This window comes from Pteronotus mesoamericanus, unplaced genomic scaffold (genome assembly GCF_021234165.1).
Source record: "Pteronotus mesoamericanus isolate MK-2021 breed Mesoamerican mustached bat unplaced genomic scaffold, CSHL_Meso_final contig_25, whole genome shotgun sequence".
NCBI classification, from domain to species: Eukaryota; Metazoa; Chordata; class Mammalia; order Chiroptera; family Mormoopidae; genus Pteronotus; species Pteronotus mesoamericanus.
In genome coordinates this window covers 19,084,945-19,105,653 of record NW_026555105.1, presented here as the reverse complement: position 1 = coordinate 19,105,653, position 20,709 = coordinate 19,084,945, and the positions used below count along the sequence as shown (strand labels likewise).

The following is a 20,709-nucleotide window of genomic DNA, read 5'->3' as shown; positions in this document are numbered from 1 at the left end:
TGGTTGTGTGAGGAGGCAAAGTGTATCTACCTATGCCTCCATCTTGTCCATAACTCTAATTAATTTTTCTATATATTTTTAAAAATTACACTTATCAGTGTCTCAGGTGTATTGAGCAACCTTCAGTTTTAAGACCACTAAAATATGTACAGGTAGTTATATTTTTTTGGTTCAGAGGATTATAGGTAACTCAGTGCATAGCACATAGTTGGCATTTAATAAAAATTGGAATGCATTCTAATAAACCTCAAGTAAGATCTTTTATAAAGAAAATCAAAACTGTCCTGCCTTGAGTCATGTGGGCCAAATTATTGGTTGGGTAGGAAAGAAGGATGTGGAACGTAGGTAGACAAGGTGACCTTCAGATGACTTTTGAAGTTCTTTCTTTCGTTCCCCTTTTCATATTATTGTGACTTTTGGATCCTTCAAAAGGGTGCTGGAATCTAGAATCTGAGGGTTTGAACAGAGAAGTGGTTCCTCTGTTGCTTACAGAACCATCTAGGTGGCTATGGTTTTGGAAAATAACTAAGGGATTTTCAGACTGTGGGTTCTTGAGTGATGGAGAGAACATTTCTCTCCTTTGTTGTTCTCATTTTCTTCTGGAACTTACCTAGATGAGCATGCTACAAACTTGCAAATGTTCTCATTTTCAAATAATTTCAAAATAACTTTGTTGTAAATTTATTTTAAGCATGTTCACATACTTTTTTTTTTCTTATCCAGAATTATTTTAAAAACAAATGCAAGCTATTGACTTACTCTTCTTAATTGAATACTCTACCTTTGTTGGTTAGCTGGTTATTAATAAGGGAAGGAATGGGATCAGATATTGTTGAGTATAATCAACTAGGGAGGGCATGTCTGCTTGCTTAGCCAGGAAGCTACAGCTTCACACACTTCAGGGGGTCTCAGCGTTGCCTGGCAAAGGGGATTAACAACCCTTTCTCTTCTGCACAGGGAGGAAGGACCAGATTTTCAGTCTTCTTGGTCCACTCACCCAGACTATTGAGGGAAATTAGCACATGCACAGTAGAAGTCAAAATGGCACAGAGGGAGGTGCTCTCTAAAGCACATACAATAGGAGCCAAAATGGTGATCATAGAGGCCTGTTATTCTAGCCTGGGGAAGGAAGAGATTGATTGGGAGTTGGACCCTTCAGAAGCCCAGGAAAGCTTGAGAAGTTGATGGGTTATTTTGAAAAAGCTTCTGGTGCCTCCTAAGCTGGAGGTAATATAACCCAGTTTAACAAAGAAGCAGTCTATCTCTAGTCTCTCTCTCTCTCTCTCTCTCTCTCTCTCTCTCTCTCTCTCTCTCAATGAGGCCACCCTCACCCTGGTCATTCCTACCTTCTTCCAGTTCTTTTGGTAGTGACCATGTGGGTCATAAGCACTCCTAAGGTAGGCTCTAGGTGGGAGCCTGGGTATAGTAGCAGCCCGTAATAATGCTAAGCTACCTGGACAGGGATTGAGACTGTTAATGCTGGAACAATGAAACAGGAACTCTGGACACTGGCCTTTGTTTTGGCCTTGCTGAAGACAGGGTTGGATTTTTCCCATGGTGGGAGGGACAGAGATGGGACGTAGGGGCAATCTTCTATTTCTACCTGAATAAATCTTGCCGCACCATGATCTCCCATGTGTGGGTCTGTGAAATACTTTTCAAATCGCAATCCTGTGAAAGAGCCCCACTTTACTGGCAATAGTATAACTGCCACGTAAAAACATGTAAAAAAACCCAAAATTTTTAGAATTTGGTGGTCCCAAGTTTTTAAATTTTTTTTAAAACCATTTCACAGAAAGGAAAGAAATAATATGAAAACAGCTCAAGAAATACACTAACAAGCAAAATAGGTGGGGAAAGAGGAACACATAGTTTTCACATAACTCAAGAAACTGAGAGGAAACTGATCTGTATAGGAAAATGTATCCTAGAAAGTCAATAAGATTTTATTATTTTTTATTTTTTTAGATTTCATTTATTTATTTTTAGAGAGAGGGGAAGAGAGGGAGAAACATTGATGTGCAAGAGATACATAGATCAGTTGCCTCTCATGCCCCCAACCAGGGACCTGGCCCCACTACCCAGGCATGCACCCCGACCAGAAACCAAACTGGCAGCCCTTTAATCTGCAGGCCGGCACTTAATCCACTGAGCCACACCAGCCAGGGCCAGGTATGATTTTAGAGTAGGAATTTATATGATTTGAATCTCCTAATTCCTGAATAAAAACCACATCTTGCAGTACTTAGATTTCATGGCTCAGATACTTACCTTACTTGACTCTATTCCTTCCTTCCTTCTAGCCTTTACTTAAACGAATCTGAAAAACTTTAGGATACAGCATAAGAAAATAAACAAGGTAACCACACACAACATTCCCCTTTTGGTGGCTACTTTAGATCTTTGTTACTAGAAAATTCTTGAAGAAAATTTAAATACAAATCCGTGGCTTTGCTAAATCAAGTACCCCAATTAATATTTAGAAAATACCCTCATTTTGGGCAAACAGTATTGTTGATGATACCTATTGTAGAGGGATAGCTGAACAAAGTCTGTGTCTCAAAACCAGTGTTAAATCGATATCAGGGTTGAGAGGGAAAATGGAGAGTCTAAAATCACAAAATGCATACATATGTATCTAAGACTCTTGTCCTTTTCAGTCCACACTTCCTTCAGGGTCTCCATCATTATAAATGTTCTCAGCCATTGGCCATACTTGTATGATACTGTGTTTTGTTAAAGAACAGATTACCCAATGTTCATTGAGATTCCAGGAGAAATCAGATATCTTGGCAGTGTGACCACCATGAATAAACAGCAGCTCCAGTGGCCCGTCTTCTGCTTCTTCCAGGAATTGTTCCTCTCCAATTTTGTTTAAATCTGTCAGTCAGTGTGCCATCAGTACCACTAGAAGCCAAAGTAGTTTTGTTTGTGGTGGCCACTAAACCTGGAATATTTCATCCTTATGTGATTGAAAGAAATGCAACTTAAGTTTCAGATATCTCAGATCTCACAAGGCAAGTCTTATCAGGTGATCCTGTGGCAAAAATGAATTCACTATAAGGACTGAAAGAAAGGCATTTTATATCAGCAGTGTGAGCATCAACTGAATGGCTTGGTTTGGAAGTATTGTTTGAATGAGTATCCCAGATCATAAGTTTCTGATCATTAGGAGCTGACTCAAACAGAGACTCATGGAGCAGATGCCAGGAAACACCTACTGCTATATGCCCTGAGAAGATGATCTTCACATTCACAACTTTTCCTTCCTTTGGAAAAGCACTGATGTCCCACAGGCAGATGGTATGGTCATCTGAAGCACTAAGTAAAGTGCCCACAGAGATTTGGGTTCCAAGAAAGCCCATAACCTTCCTTCTGATGTCCAAAGAAACACAAGTCTGGGTTGCACTCTACAGAAGGATCTGGTTTATTTATTTACTTCTTTAAAATTTTATTTATTGATTTTTAGAAAGAGAGAAATATTGATTTTTTTGTTCCACTTATTTATGCCTTCATTGGTTAATTCTTGTATCTGCCCCCACCAAGGATAGAGCCTGCAGCCTTGGTGTATCAGGATGATGCTCTAACCAACTGAGCTACCTGGCCAGTATCAAACCTCCAAATTCTCCTTTCTCACTGTCATAATGTGAAGCATCAAACTGAGCATCATCATTAGGGAGCGACACACTGGCTCTCACAGGGTGGATTTGTTCATCTGATGTGTGTAAGTCCCTGGGACAAGTTGATGAATACTGAAATCTTTCCTGTCTGCCCTGGTTAAACCTGGAAGCCACTCTGCAGTTACGCTGGGCCACTCCAGAGCATGGGTTATCACCAAATCATAAAGAAAAGGGGTATTCTTTTTCTACATTTTGTGCTCTTCATTGATCTTACGGTTTTCTACTGCACCATCAAAGGCTACTTCCTTGTTGATCATGGTGGCAGAAAAGCCAGGGGAACACTGGGATCTATTGTTGCAGGAGGGGCCTAATTACACACTTTTAAAAAAACCAACAGGATTGATCTTATCAATAGGAGGGAAGTGTGCACTTAGAAGAGGGTTAACTTTATGCTTGCTGTGCTAGAAATGAACTGGTTAGGTTTTACCTGGGTAATAGTATGATGAGGCATAATTTTTTCTTTTGGTATTTGAAAAGAAAGTCATATGTATGACTGTCATGCATAAGTCAGAAAATAATGGGGATAATTTTTTTGTAAACAGCTTTATTGAGATATATTTCACATATATTGCCCTTTTAAAGTGTGCACATATAATGGATTTTTGGTAGATAACACAGGTTTGCAACCATCAAAACTGTATACCAGAATATTTCATCATCCCTAAAGTAAATCTCATTAATACTTATTCTACATAGTCCTTCTTCCCCGCCCCTAATCTACTTTCTGTTACTGAATTTGCATGTTCCGGACATTTCATATAGTGTTAGAAACATTCTTTGTTTGAATTGCATTATATTTACTTACTTATATTTTAGCCTCACCCGAGGACCTTTTTTAATTGCTTTGAGAGAGAGAGAGAGATAGAGAGAGAGAGAGAAACATCAATTGGTTGCCTTCTCATACGCATTCTGACAGGGATCGAACCTGCAACCTAGGTATATGCCCTGACTGGGAATTGAACCCGCAACCCTTCAGTCTAAAGGACAATGCTCCAACCAACTGAGCCACACCAGCCAGGGCAAATTGCATTATATTGAAACTCTTCTGAATTGTCAATATTTATAATTGGGGGGAAATACAATATGTGGTCTTTTGGGACAGACTTTTGTCACTTAGAGTGACATTTTTGAGGTTGATCCATGCTGTAGCATGGATCAGCACTTCATTCCTTTTTATGGCTGATACTATCCATTGTATTATACACAACTGATCCTTCTTATTCAAAATATTTGTATTTGGAAATTTGCCTACTTGCAAAATTTATTTGTAATCCCAAATTCAATGTATATCAGTTATGTAAACAGCAGCGAAAATTTTGAGTCACCCAACACTCACATTCCCAGTTAAAGTTGAACAAGGTGTTGCTCTGGCCTTCTTGCTTTAGCTCTCAAGTCTTTTTCATGGTCTATTTGGTGCCATGTTTTTCACATTTTTGTGCTTTTTGTTGGTGATTTCACAGTTTAGAATGGAATGGCCCCTAAGTATGGTGCTGAAGCACCAGCAGTGTTCCTAAGCATAAGAAGACTGTGATGTGCCTTAAGGAGAAGATACATGTGTTAAATAAGCTTTGTCCAGGCATGCCATTAGTTCAATGTTAATGTCAACAATATATATTAAATAAGGTATTTGTAAACAGAAACACAAAAGACAAGGCTCTATATTTATCCATTGATGAAAATATTAATGACTAGAGACTTGAAGAAACCTAACCCTATATTTCCCCTAGGAACAGTGGTTCAATATTTACTTATTCAGTGTTTGTGTCAACTTTATGGAACATAACTACTGAATAGTGAGATTCTGCTCTACCACAATTTTACTTAAACATTTATCAGTTGATGGATATTTGACTTGTTTAAACTTTCTGGCTTATTATGAATACTGCTATAAGCATTTCTATACAAGTTTTGATAGAGATATATGTTTTCAGTTCTCTTGGTATATACTTAGGAGTGGAATTGCTGGGTTATATGATAATTCTGCTAAATCACTTTGAAAGAGTGGAAGATCATTTTACATTCCCAACAGCAGTATATGAGGGTTCCAATTTCTCTACATCCTTTCCACTACTTGTCATTATCTGTCTTTTTTATTATAGCCATCTAGTGGGTGGGAAGTGGTATCACATTGTGGTTTTGCTCTGCATTTCCCCAATGACTAATAAGGCTGAGCATTTTTTCACATGCATATTGGTATTTGCATATCTTCTGTGGAGAAATCTCTATATTTTGCCCAGATTATAGCTTTTTTAAAAGAGATTTTATTTATTTACTTTTAGAGAGAGGGGAAAGTAAGGGGGAGAGAGAGAGAGAGGGGGAGAGAACCATCAATGTGTGAGAGATACATTGATTGGTTGCCTCTCACGCTCCCCCAGCTGGGTACCTGGCCTGCAATCCAGCCATGTGCCCTGATCAGGATTTGAACTGGCAGCCTTTTGGTTCACAGGCTGGCACTCAGTTCACTGAGCCACATGAGACAGGGCAGAATATAGCTTTTATGTTTTTTCCCTTTTTTATTGTTCAGATACATTTGTCTCCATTTTTCTACCTCCCCTTTCCCCTGCCCCACCCATCCCCACCTCCCACCCTCAATCCTTCTGCACTTTGGCTTTGTACATGGATCCTTTATACATATTTCTTGATTTGACTCTTCCCTTTCTTTTCCCTGTTACCCTTCTCCCTCCTTCCCTCTTGTTACTGTTGTGTTTTTTTTTCTTTCAGTGTTGCTGGTTATATTTTTCTTGCTTGTTTGTTTTGTTGATTAGGTTCCACTTACAGGTGAGATCATAATGGTATTTGTCTTTCACCCCCTGGCTTATTTCACTTATCATTGTGCTCTCCAGTTCCATCTATGCTGTCGCAAAGGGTAGTATCTAGAATATAGCTTTTTTTTAATGGAATCAAAACATCTGTTTGAATACATTTATTTTATGGCAAAACTAAAAGTTTTAAGATGTCAAAAACCTAAGTTCAGAATTATAAATTAGATTATTATAGGATGCTGATAGATTATCGTGGGTAGTACTCCTACCTGTTTTCACTAAGGCAAATAAAAAGCTCAAATTCATTGTTGTAAAGGAAGTATGTGTCTTAAGTCATATTTCCATGTGAGGAGGACTGTTCTTTGAATACCACTTTAAGAGGAATTTATCCCAATCTGCCTTTTTGTGTGTGTGTGTGTGTGGTTGGAGACCTTGAAAGTTCTAGTTCCACATCTTATTCATCTGGCTTGCATTGCAATATTTAGGGTAAGAGATGGGCCACGAAGCTACATGCCCAAGTGAGGGCAGGTAAGCATTTGAATGATGGTCTAAGCAGATATTTATATCTGTCATTATCTAAGTGTGATCATTCTCGTGTTTCCTAATTTTATAGCATCACTTGGCAGTAAGCTGCTGTTTTTCAAATTCTCAGCTACTTTGCAAGATTTGTGGGACGATGTTAAGCTAGCTCTCTTTATGTATGTTTGACAAAATTTGCTAAATCCAGGAACCTTATTAAAAGTATTGTTTTTCTTGAGCTCCTAGATAAAATTATTGTACGCCATTTAATTTGTATATGTTTTATAGCAAGTGTTTGTTTTCTGGTTATTAACACTTTATTCCTCTGAGTTCTGTATATTGTAATTTGTCCAAATTTCAAAAACCAAAGAAAAAATATATATTTAGCATATTTTTCATGAAAGACCAAGGGATAAATTTTCCAAATCTTAAGAAACTTGATACCTTGTCAGAGGTATATGGCTTGTGCACTCAAGTAACTGAGTGAAACAGGTCAAGATGAGAACATATAAAAGAGATGATCAATAAAGCCTGCATGTGGAAAAAGTCATCTGAACCAGGCTTTGAAGGATAGCTTTAAAAGTGATCTAAAGAAGAGTAGATCATTACACAAATCCAAACTTTTTTGATTGGCTTGATTTGTTTGGTTGGCTGTTTCCTCCCCATCTTTGGATCAGAGATCTTTATCAACCTTTGACTCAAGTGTCAGTTATATTTCTGTCCCTTATTCTTATGTGTGGAATCAGGGATATGACTTAATAAGTCACATGCTCTACATCTTTTTGCCAGAGCCATGTATACGAGTATAACCTTCCTTAACATGTCCACTCTATTGAGTAAGAATCAAGGCTATCTGCCCAAGAATCAACTTAATCAATCTTTTCCATCCAATACCATGTCTTGGGACTGATGGTGTCTCCAGTTGGCTTGTTTGAGGAAGTTTGAAACTTTTCCTTTCCCCAGTGAGTTTGTACTGCCTTATAGCCCAGTTATTTTCACATTGTGACATTTCTTTCACATTCATGTTTTGTTTTTTTTAAATAGCCTTCCATTCCTCTTTCAATTTTAGTTTCATCAGAAGATCTTCCCATCTCTTTGTTCCCTTTGTGAGTTAAGAAAAAGTAAAAAAATAAAAACAAACAAACAAAAACTCTATGCATAAAATCACTCCCAGTATCTTTGTATCAACAAAGAAAACAATAGCCTTGGCTGGTGTGGCTCAGTGGATTGAGTGCTGGCCTGTGAATCTAGGGGTGGGGGTTGGGGAGAGGGCTTGGGGTGTTCACTCTTTTGCTTCCCAGTCAGGGCACGAGCCTGGGTTGTGGGCCAGGCCACCAGTTTGGGGCATGCAAGAGGCAACCACACATTGATGTTTCTCTCCCTCTCTTTCTCCCTTCCTCCCCCTCTCTCTAAAAATAAATAAAAAAAACTTTTTAAAAAAGAAAACGATAATATGTAAAATATTTTTTAATGATTTTATTTATTTTTAGAGAGCAGGGAAGTGAGGGAGAAAGAGTGCTAGAGAAAAATTGACTAGTTGCCTCTCTTATGTGCCCAGACCGAGATCAGAGCCTGAAACTCAGGTACGTGCCCTGACTGGGAATAAAACTGGTGACCTTTCACTTTAGAGGACAACGCCCAACCTACTGAGCCACATCAGCCAGGGCAATAATACTTAAAATTTTTTTTTAATGAAGATAGAGATTCAGTTATGCTCTCAGCCACAATTCCATGGGTAGGGGAGAATGTTAACAAAGGCTCAGTGGTGGGAAAGCACAAGATATACTTACAAGATGGCAAATGCTCTTATTTAGGCCGGAATATATCTCACATACTGTTACTGTATATCCTCATTTTGTGGCTGGGAATTTTGAAAATGCATTTTTGTTGGATTGTTGCCCCACTAGAAAAAAAACTCTCATCTGTTGCAATCCCAATTTGAAACTGCTTCATTCTGGATTCCTTATCCTTGGACTCTTCCATAATTTCTGTGGTCACTCTGAGTCTGATCTGTTCCTGCGCTAAAGGAAAGCACACAAGCACAAAACTGTGGGCATAAATGAGAGGCATATGGGAGTGGTGTAAAAGGAAGGAGTCTTCATATGCCTGGGTGGGCGAGCTGAACTAATAGCTCCCAGCAGTTCTTCTGAATCAGACATTGTGGAGCCAAGAGTCTAGCATTTGGAATTCCACTGCTTGTGTAAAGGGTCTGTCTTTTATCCTTCAAACCACCATTTGTTAAATGGCTAATGACCCAGTGGACCTGTTGACAACAAAGGGCGGGGGAGGCTGGCAAAGATCAAGTTTAAAGGAAAAAGGAAAGAAAAGTTCAAAGGTAGGAAAGTAAGAACAAAAAGGATTTGATCATAACTTCACCTACCCTTTATTATTATTTTTAAATAATTTATTCTGGAAAATTTTGCACATAAAGTTGACAGAATAAAGTAGTGAACCCCTATGTATTTATCCTCTCAGCTTCAGTCAGCTACAGTTACCACACTTAATGAAAGGAAACCAGAACTCTGGTGAGCCTTGGGTTTGGTTTCTAGGCCTCTTTAGATATTGGCACTTCTGGCCCAATGCTATCCAACCCCTCTTTTCCCTGTTTTAGCATCTTGTGTATAAAGGATACTGTATTTAGTATTTGTGATGAGTAGATGAGCACTTAACCTCTAATAGCTTAAGGAACTAAGTGCTGTTGTTCAACTTTAGTAATTCTATCAAGGGAGCACAGTGAAGAAGGGATCTAAGAAGGCTCTATTGAGAAGGTGGCATTTGTGTTTACTGCAGGGGGTGCAACAAGGGGATGTTTGATTCAGATAGCAATATAAGCTCTTAGCTCTTTTCACTGAGCTGTTTATTTAGCACTTGACATTTTTTGTTAATGTAAATAACAAGATATATTCTGGATTAGCTTTTCCTTTAAGTAATTTAGAAATCTGTCAAGTTCAGATATTTTCTGCTAAACTGTATGTCTCCTTGAATGCTTATTATTACAATGAATTCTGCGAGGTGTGTTAGATTTTTTTGAGAAATACCATTTCAAAGCAAGTTGAGCCAAGTTTGATTGTCTGCACAAGAATCGTGAGAGGATGTGGGCTTTGTCTGAATCTCTTGTTTCAGATGTATTTATGAGTGAAATAAGCCAGGAGAAGTCTTTTGCATTTTACAGATTTTATTTATTTATTTTTAGTGAGGGGAAGGGAGGAAGAGAGGGAGAAAGGGAGAGAAACATATATATGCGAGAGATACATTGATTAGTAGCCTCTCTCACACCCCCATCTGGGGACCTGGCCCTCAACTCAGGCATGTGCCCTGACTAAGAATCAAACTGGTGACCTTTCTGTTTGCAGGTCAGCACTCAATCCACTGAGCCATGCCAGCCAGGGCATCTTTTACATTTTAAAAAGCTAACAGACTAAGATTAATGCACCATAAATAATGTTATAGCTTAATGAGGTATTGAGCTAACCTGGTACCTTCCTGTGCCTTGTGTCCTGTCTTCTGCAGTTTCTCAAGGAATGATTCTTTTTTGTGTTTCCGACCCATGTTTCTCACTGCCTACAGATGATGTTTGGTTTGATTCACTGTCTTCTCATATCCAGCTGTTTCAAACTGCATGGGACTAATCAGGGATCTACCCACCCCCTCCTGAACAAATAGTACTACTTCTTTACTCTTCTTAAACCTTTTTCATTTTTCTCTTGCATATACTTTGTTTTGTCCTTTCACTTTTTGAGAAATTGAGGTATTATGGACACACAGCAAACTGTAGATGTTTAAAGTATATGGTTTGATAAATTTTGACATAGATGTATCTGTGAAGTCATCATCACAATCAAGATAGTGAACATATCAATTGCTCCCATAAGTTTCTGTTCGATAGGACAAGGGTCTCAAGGTCTGGACAGTTTTAAATGTTTTTTCTTGCTAAATTTTAAATTATAGCATAGTATTTTGTAGATGCAGGTGTAAACAGAATGAGCTGACATGAACAGAATGAACTGACATGAATTCAACCTGATGAAAGTAGTCAACTGCAAGGAAGAAATCAACATGTAATTGACCAAATAATGTACAATATATAAGCAGTGGCTAAGGCTCCCTTCTGGGAGGCAGAGCTCAGGATATGAATCCCCTATCTCCTTTACTTGCTTCAAGTAAATAAAACTACCTTGTGACAACCATGTCTTCTATTTTGAATAGACCACCCCAAGAGGCAGCGTTTCCTTGTGCACCTTTATAAAGTTCTGCTTCTCACACTAAGTTCATCCTCTTTGTCTCCTTTCTTTTCTTCCTTTATTCCTTTGCCTTCTTTCATAAAGTGTAACTATTATAAGATTTATGTATCAGTAGTTCATTCCCTTTTATTGTTGTAGTATAACACTATATGGATATATCTAATTTGTTTGTTTATTCACCTGTTGATAGATGCTTGAGTTGTTTCCAGCTTTTGGCTAATACAAATAAAGCTTCCTTTGTAAATACATAGGAGTGGTGTAGCTGGATCATGTGGTAGATGTATAACTATTTAAGAAACTGGTGAACTATTTTTCCAAAATATTTTCAAGTGCTTATTTGCGATCCATATATCTTTTGTGGTGAAATGTCTGGTTAAATCTTTTACCCATTTAAACAAATTACCTTGTTTATTTTCTTAGTGAGTTTCAAGAGTTCTTTATATATTTTGGGTGTAAGTCCTTTATCAGATGTTTCCTCTCAGTCTGTAGTTTGTCTTTTTATCCTCTCAATCAGTCATGTTTTCTGAAGAGTAGAAACTAAAATCGTTTTTTTGAAGTACAATTTATCAATTTTTTTCTTTATGGGCTCTCCTGTGCTTTCTTTGTTGCCTAACCCAAGGACACAAAAGATTTTCTTTTATGCTTTCTTCTAGCACTTGTGTAGTTTTAGTCTTAGATTTAGGTCTTTTATCCATTTTTAGCTCATTTTGCATATGTTATGAGATATGCATTAAAGGTTCCCCCCGCCCCCCTTTATGCCTATACCACACAGTTTGGTTTACCATAATGTAAAATCAGGTAGTATTAGTCCTGCAACTGAACTCTTTGCTTTTTCCAAAGTTGTTTTGGCTACTCTAGGTCTTTTGCATTTCCAGATCAATTTTAGAATCAACAATTGATTTTTTAAAAAAGATTTTATTTACTTTTAGAGAGAGGGGAAAGGAGGGAGAAAGAGGAGAGAATCGATGCCTGCATGAGAGATACATCAACTGGTTGCCTCTCGCATGCCCCAAACTGGGGACGTGGCCCAAAACCCAGGCATGTGCCTTGCCGGGGAATCAAATCTGCTACCTTCTGGTTCCCAGGCTGGGGCTCGATCCACTAAGCCACACCAGCAAGGGCAGAATCAACTATTTCTATCAAAAAAAAAAAATGCCTGGATTTTGATTGGGACCACATTGCATGTTTTTTTTTAATATTTTATGTATTTATTTTTACAGAGGGGAGGAAGAAGTGAGAAAGAGAGGAAGACAAACATCTCAAACAGACATCTATCGGCTCCCTCCAACTGGGGCCCACAACTCCAGGAGTATTCTTTATTTGATTAAAGGTTAACTTTAAAATAATAAGTTTTCTTTTTAAATTTTTAAAAGATTTTATTTTTAGAAAGGTAGAAGGGAGGGAGAAAGAGAAGGAGAAAATCTATGTGAGAAACATTGATTAGGTACCTCATAGCACACGCCCTGACCAGGGACTGAACCCACCACCCAGGCATGTGCCCTGAATGGGAATCAAACCAGCAACGTTTTGCTTTCTGGGAGGACGCCCAACCAACTGAGCCATAGTTTTGGGTCAGGGCTATTTTTTTTTATTTTGATTTGGCTATCACACAGGGTCGTTCATGTAACAGGATGGAAGTTTGGAGTAACTAAACCATTTCTTCTCTCTGTACGACTTCATAAGCCTTATTAAAAATCACATTGTTTTAGCTGAAATAGACTGTTCAGTACTTTAAGGGTTATACGTGTATATTTATAGTTTAAAAATAGTGATCTGATTAGTATGTGTGGAGAAACTTCCCTTATAAGATGCTGTTTGAAAAACAGCTTAAGACTGTTAAGGTTCCATTAAAAAGTTCTGTGGTAAGACTGTGCTTATTAGGAAAAGATTTATTGGGCTATTTAATATTTTAAAATAAGGGGCTTCAAAAACAGAAGATGATACAAGTTTTATTATGTTGAGTATACACAGTAGATGAATTCTAAGCTGTTAGGCTTTTCCTTAGTACTCTGCAAATAAAGTATGCTAATAAAATCTTTACATCCAGGATACTTATTGAAACATCTAACTGGCATACAACCTAGGCAGTAACTCCTGATTCACATTGTATTCAGGAGTTGTGCTCTTGGGGGTGCTGTTCACACAGACCATAATGTAGAAAGTAACCACTAAGAGTTGTGCAAGTAGGAGGTATTAGCATAATTCCTTTGGCTCTCATAGTCAATAAAGCAGTTTGAACATTACTGAGAGCTACCCAGGCATGTGCCCTGACTGGGAATCGAACCAGTGACCTTTTGGTTCGCAGGCTGGTATTCAGTCCACTGGGCCATACCAGCCAGGGCCTAATGCCCTACCATTTTATGTTCCCTGCATTAAACAATTTTTTCCTTTTCTTAGGAAAAAAGTTCCCTCAGTTGTAGGTGCATTTCTCCCAACTCATCCTCACTCAAAAACCTACCAATGTTCTCCACGAAGCCTGCTTTGTTTTTTGTTTACCTAGCTGGAAGAGATGCTTCTGTCACTTTTGGTACTTTTTATATCTCATTACTGTATTGTGCTATGTGTACATTTATTCCTTACTATATTATAGACATATTGGAGGCAGGGACTTTCTTAATTATTTTTGTGTCTCTTAGTGTGTGATTTTTCTTAAACTTGAGTATATAGAAGAATTATCTGAAGAACTTAAGGTTTGGATTCCTAGAACCTCACTCCCCATTCTGATTCACTGAGTCTTATATGGGACTGAGAATGTGTATTTAACAAAATCCTCAGGAGAGTTTAGCCAGAAGGGCTGGGAGCCTATAGATTTACAGCATCTAGCCCAATACCTTGTCTTGCTCTTCAGAGAGCAGAGTTATGATCTGTTGATTAAATCAGTAGTCAGTTAAAAACAGCAATCATCTCTAGGAGAACTGATCTTAAAACCTGTCAAGAACTAGGCTTATTTTGTTCCTGGCTCCCTAGTATTCTGTAGATTTTCATGAGTTATATGAGCTATTTCTACCCCCAGGTAGAAACACAACTGAAACACCAAAAAAGATTGCAGTGTATGGAGAAGGTGTTGTGACTGATCGAATGTGTCAAAAGTGGTTTGTGAAGTTCCTTGGTACTATTGACATTTTGGCCGGATAATTCTTTGCTGTGGGGCTCTCTTATGCATTGGAAGATGTTTAGCAGTACCCCTGGCCTCTACCCACTAGAAGCCAATTGTGGGACATAGCCAACATACTCAAAATATCCAAGTCAATAAAATTATTGGTGAAAATTAAAAATGTGTCTATTTTATTGAAAAAACTGAAGGGACTTTTTGCCAACCCAGTACTTAAGATATTCTGGTGCAATGGGGGCGCTTAAGATACACATTAAACAGCTAAGAGAACACACACTCAAGGCAGTATTGATATAGGATCAAATTAACAGTCTGTTATATAGTGAAAGTAAATGATTGTTGAGGTTCAGAGAAAGGGGAGATGAACAGGGACTAGAGAACCTGGGAAGTCTCCTAGAAGATAGTTACCTTCTTTGGAATTTGATCAGAAGAATGGGGCATTCGTAGAGGGAAGAACATGATGAAGGTTCATTTTATAGGTAAAAAGAAACAGAGGCTCGGAAAGGGAAAAGTGATTGACAGAGGAAGTACTAGTTTCTTGATCCTCGCTCTTACACTTTATGTGGCATTCGGAGGTTTCCATTGTTCCCTAGTAGAAGACAGCTAGTGTTATTTATGGTAGTCATGTCAAAGCACTGCCAATTTCCAGTTTAGCTGTGATAATCTGAAAGTTCAAAACCAAATTTTTTTTTTGCAGGAGAATTATGAATTTGGCAAAGTTGATCTTTGAAAATATGTTTAGTTTGATGCATTTTTAACAGTGACTTTTCAGAAGTATTGAAGAGAATTTGAAATAATGATGTTAAAATATTTTGCTTTGTATAGTCGTTGAACACATATTTATTGTGATAAGTTCATGTCTCGCCTTCCTTGGGGGTGAGGATATCCAGTAGTAATTCATAGTTCTCATCTTACATAAAGCAATTGACCCAATTGATCAGTCTTCTTGAAACACTTTCTTCATTTGGTTTCTAGGGCACCATCACACTCTATTGTTTTTCTTCTTATCTCACTGGTGGCTGTACCATCTCAGTTTCCTTTGATGGTTCCTCCTTTTCTCCCTGATCACTTCAACATGGGGCTCAATGCCCAGTGTTTAGCACTTGAATCTCTTGTTTTTATCAATATTCATTCCCCTGGTTAACTCATGGAATTTCATGGCTTTAAATACTCTCCATATGCTAACAACTTCCAGATTTATATCTCCAGCCCATTAACTCTTACCTGAACTCTCAGTTGGTTTGCCCATTTGCTTACATGACATCTCTACTTGGATATCTGATAGATATCTCAAACTGAAAAATGTCTACATCTGAACTTCTAATTTTCCCCCTCAGATCATGTCCTTCTTCAGTCTTCCCCAGCTCTAGTCTTTAACCAAAAACATTGGGATTATTCTTGACTGGTTTTTTTTTCCATTTCTCGCATCTAATCAGGCAGAGATCCTTCTTTCCTCAACTTGAGAATATATACAGAATCTGAATAGCATTTTAATTTCACTCTTCCTATTCTGGTCCAAACCACCTACACCTCTGACCTGGCTTGTTGGAGTTGCATGCAAGTTGTTTTCCCTGCTTCCATTATTGCCTCACCATCTGTTTGAACACAGCAGCCAGAGTGATCAATTTAGTTAGGTCTTGTAAATTTACTGCTTAGAACCGTGTTAATGACTCTCACTTTACTTGACAAAGTTTTTTCAATGACCTTCAAGTTTTCTGTGATCCAAAACACCCTGTTCCCCTTACCTCTCTGAACTCATATTCTTCTGCTTTCCCAGTTCCAGCTATGTGGGTCTCACAGTTCCTTGAATACTCTAGTCGTCACCTGGAGTCAAGACCTTTATCTGTTCACCTAGACTGCTGTTTCTTCACCTATCCTATGGCTCAGTTCTTCACTTCCCTTCTCAACAGGGCCAACTAGACTATCCCATTTAAAATTATACCCTGCCTTCCTCATCCCCCTGTACCAGCTTATCACCTTCTAATGTACTGTATATTTTACTTATTTTGTTAATTGTCTGTCTCTCCTTGCTAGAGTAAGTTGCTAAGAGGACAGGGATTTTTGTCTGATTTGTTTATTGCTATATCTCCATTGCCTAGAACATGTGGTAGATAATCAATATTGGTTGAATAAATGAATAGAATAGACATATTGTCTCTAATCTCATGAAGTTTACAGTTTATAATCTGCTTTTTCTTCTGGAGTTTTTTCTACTTATGGATAAAATGAAATTATCCATATTTTCCATACTTTTTGTTTGGTTTAAATATGTGTAATTCAAAAATATTTGTTAAATAATAGTCATTTAAGCTTTAGAAAGCATTATTTCTTAAAAAGAATGCTATCTTGAGTTGTACTTTGAATTACATGGAAACTAATAACATTAAAATAGAAAAGCCAGCCCTGACTGGTGTGACTCAATTGGTTGGGTGTTGTCCCATAAAGCGAAAGGTTGCCTGTTTGATTGTGGGTCAGGGCACATGCCTGGGTTGCAGGTTCGGTCCCCAGTCAGGGAGCATGGAAGAGGCAATGATCGATGTTTGATGTTTCTCTCTCACATTAATGTTTTTCACCCTCTTTCTCCCTCTCTTCCTCTCTCTCTCCAAAAAAAATAAATAAATAAAATCTTTAAAAAAAAATAGAAAAGCCATATGTCAGAAAAGGTGATAACATGACAAATTTTTTAAATTTATTTTTTATTGTATTTTTTCCATTAACATTTATTCCCTTTATACCTTCCCCCTTGCAATTACCACACAGTTGTCCATGTCCATGAGTCTTTTTTCCTTTTTGCTCTATTCCTCTACCCCTTAACTCCCCTTCCCCGCTCCCACCATGAGCTGTCAGCCTGCTCTCTACCTATGAGCTTGTCTCTATTTGGCTTGTTAGTTCAGTTTGTTCATTAGATTCCACATATGAGTGAAATCATATGGTATTTGTCTTTCTCTGACTGGCTTACTTCACTTAGCAAGTTTTTGAAAAATACTGTTAGGTTACCTTGGATCTTAATACATTGCTGTGGAACACTTAATTACAAAGTGTTCTATTTCCTTGCAATAAAGAGCAAATTCTTTGGCTTATAAATGGGATTCACAAATGAAATTATTTTAGCTCTCATTAGAGTTCTTTCTTTATCCATTTTGCAATCTTCCATTAAAAACTCCTGCATTTTATTTAAACCCCAATTTCTATGGTAGAATTCAAATATGGGAGACTCTTGAACAAATACCAGTGTTGAAGCAAACGTAAATAGTAGACATCATATTGATGCCAACTGAGGAAATATGATTAGACTTAGTCAATAAATAAATCTGTTAACATAATCTGCCATGTGCCAATTTAAATAATGAAATTGTTAACTGTAGGAGGCTGTTTTGTTAAGTGTCCTACAAGGCCTGTGTCTTCTGTGCAAGCCTACAACTTAATAATAACTGGGAAATAAGACTGAATTTTCTGCCTCTTAAATTGTTTAGCTGAGGGAGGAGATAATTGTACATGAAACTTTATTGGAACTGCTAATATATCTTGTTCATTTGTGACTTGACACATTTTTTTCCTGAACATTTGCAATGATTTCATCATAAACACTTCTGTAATGCCTTTTATATTAAAAAAAAATTAGGATAGCCTGACCAGGTGGCTTACTTGGTTGGAGTGTTGTCCTGTACATCAAAAGGTTGTGGGTTCGATCCCCAGTCAGGGGACATACCTAGGTTACAGATTTGAGACCTGGTCAGGGTGTGTATGGGAGACAGCTGACTGATATTTCTCATGCTGATGTTTCTCTTCCTGTCTTTCTCCCTTCCTCTCGTTCTAAAATCAATAAATATATCCTCAGGTGAGGAGTAATAAAAAAAAATTTAGGATAGTGAACGTTATAAAACCTTGCCTTAGGGGCCATAACCCTAAAAACTAAAGAAAAGAGATTTCAGTTGATGTGAGTTTTTAATTTCTATTTGTTTACTCTGAAAAATTAATTTAGCTCATCATGGCCTGTTAGGATGTATTTCTTTGCAATTAAAAGTTTACTGCATATAATAGCAAAGAAAATTAAGTTTTTCTTATCTCTCCATTTAGTTTCCTTTCAGAGCTAGAATTTGTTAAAAGTGAAATATTAGGTCTTAAGAGAATTGTAAAAGAATGTGGTAAAAGAAAAATTTTCTGTGAAAACACAGGGATAATTGGAATGAACTGAAGAATTCATAGGGTTTTTAGCAGAATGTATGAATATTTAGGTTTTATAGTTATTTTATAAAAGTAGAAACTATTAACCTTAATATCTTGTTTCTCTAACAGAGATTGTATGATTGAAATATTGAGTAGTTTAATTTTTCTTATGTCTTATTCTGTTAAGAGACAGGAAGTAAAAGGGTTGTTTGGCAAAAACTTAACCTAGTTGTAATATAAAAATCTGTATAGGCATATTCACTTTTTAAATGGAGGCATTCCAACAAATCTAGTTGTAAAAATCTCTGGAGTATTTTTTAATTATCTTTTATTATAAATCAGAAACACTTTTCTGAAGAGTAAAAACAAAAAATAACCCCAATATGTGGAGTGGGAAATTTATAAGAAAAGTAACATCTCTATATTCTGGTTGTTGTATAAGTGCTAGGCCTCTTTTAAGATTTTTTTTTTTTTTTAAATCCTTGCCTGAGGACATGTCTCTTAACTTTAAAGAGAGGAGGAGAGAAACATCAATTGGTTGCCTTCTGTATGAGAGCTCCGACTGGGGACCAAACCTGCAAGGCAAGCATGTGCTCTGATTGGGAATTGAACATGCGACCTTTGGGTTTATTGTACGACATTACAACCAACTGAGCCTCACCAGCCAGGGCATCTCATGTGAGTTTTAAAGTTACCTATAGATACTCTTTCACCTTGAGAACTAGGAGTTTTGGTCTTTTAATTAGTACTTATGTGGTCTTTTTGGACTTCAGTTTCCTTTGGGTAATAGTCTTCAGCAATAAGCTTATGTATCTTAATAAAACTCATATTTTAGGTTTTTTAACCTCAGGTTTTATATATATAAATTCTATTTGGAGTTAAGAATAACATAAAAAAAATAAAACTGTAAATAGTACTAGAAGAACATAGAGGTATATGTTATTATAATCTTTCTAAACAAGACATCAGAATTCCACAGACTACTGGTAAGAACATAATCTCAAAATAATCAAGAGAAATCACTGCTTAAAAAACTAGGCTAAGGTGGAACTTCTTGAATGGTAGAGTAAGGAGGTTGGCAAATTCTCTCCTTCAAAAGCAGATAAAGCTGGGCAAATTGTTAAAAACACCATTCTAAACTTGTACTATATTGTTCCCAGCAATGTTATTCAATAACCACAAATTAGTATGTGGTATATTCATCTGTTGAATACTATGTGACAATAAAAAGGAATGAATAATGATACATTCTACCACATGGATGAACCTCAGAAACAGTATAAGTTAAAGATGGCAGACTCAAAAGACAACATGTTTATAATCCTGTTTATATGAAATGTCTTGGAATGGTTAATTTACAGGGACAGAGTGAGCAGGTAAGTGGTTGCCTGGGACTGTGGTTTTAAATGGGATTTCCTGTAAAGTGACAGAAGAGGATTTTTGTGGGTGATGAAAATGTTCTAAAATGGGATGATTGTAACTACTCTAAGTTTGCTAAAAATCATTGAATTGTGCATTTAAAACAGGTAAATTTTATCATATGTATACTATACCTCAGTCAAACTCTTATTTTAAATGTTGATGATTTTTTTTTTTCCTATCTCAAAGGATTGCCCCAAATATAGCATATCTCTGCAGGTGGCATTTACTTAGGTGGCTGCTGCTTTCAGTTTGTCTACCAGCATGAGGCAGAACACAAACTTTGTTAGGGTTCATGTTATAATTTTAGGCTCTTCAAAGACACCAACCTTATTTGTTTTTAAATTTATAAACTTGAGTTCAATAAATACCTGACTTAGAACCTTACAAGAATTTGGACATCAGTTTTGTTATTCACATAAAGCCAGAGCTGTAGATCCTAAAAACTTGACAAATATAACACTGTATGTTGTCCTCGCGCATAGGTACATGCCCCTAGGATAAATATCTTATTTGGGGCAGAGCAGGGGTAGAAAATGGTCACAGTGTTTGGGAAAACCAAGTATGGGTTAGTAATTTTCTTTTTTAAAAGATTTTATTTATTTTTAGAGAGAGAGGAAGGGAGGGAGAAAAAGAGGGAAATAAACTTCTATGTGGATGTGCAAGAGATCCTTTGATCTCTCAATCGATTGGCTGTCTCTTACACACCGCCAGCTGGGGACCTGGCCCCCAACCCAGGCACATGCCCTGACTGAGAATCAAACCAGAGACCTTTTGGTTTGCAGGCCGTCACGTCGCTCAGTCCACTG

At 37.3% G+C, this 20,709-nt stretch overlaps 1 protein-coding gene and 1 pseudogene across 1 annotated transcript in view; one reads left to right on the top strand and one right to left on the bottom strand.

Annotated features, from left to right (window-relative positions):
• CBFA2T2 (CBFA2/RUNX1 partner transcriptional co-repressor 2) overlaps positions 1–20,709 on the top strand; it is a 141,028-nt gene that overhangs the window by 21,877 nt on the left and 98,442 nt on the right. The gene's annotated exons all lie outside the window — the stretch shown is intronic.
• On the bottom strand, positions 2,639–4,122 carry LOC129070767 (histone-binding protein RBBP4-like; annotated as a pseudogene).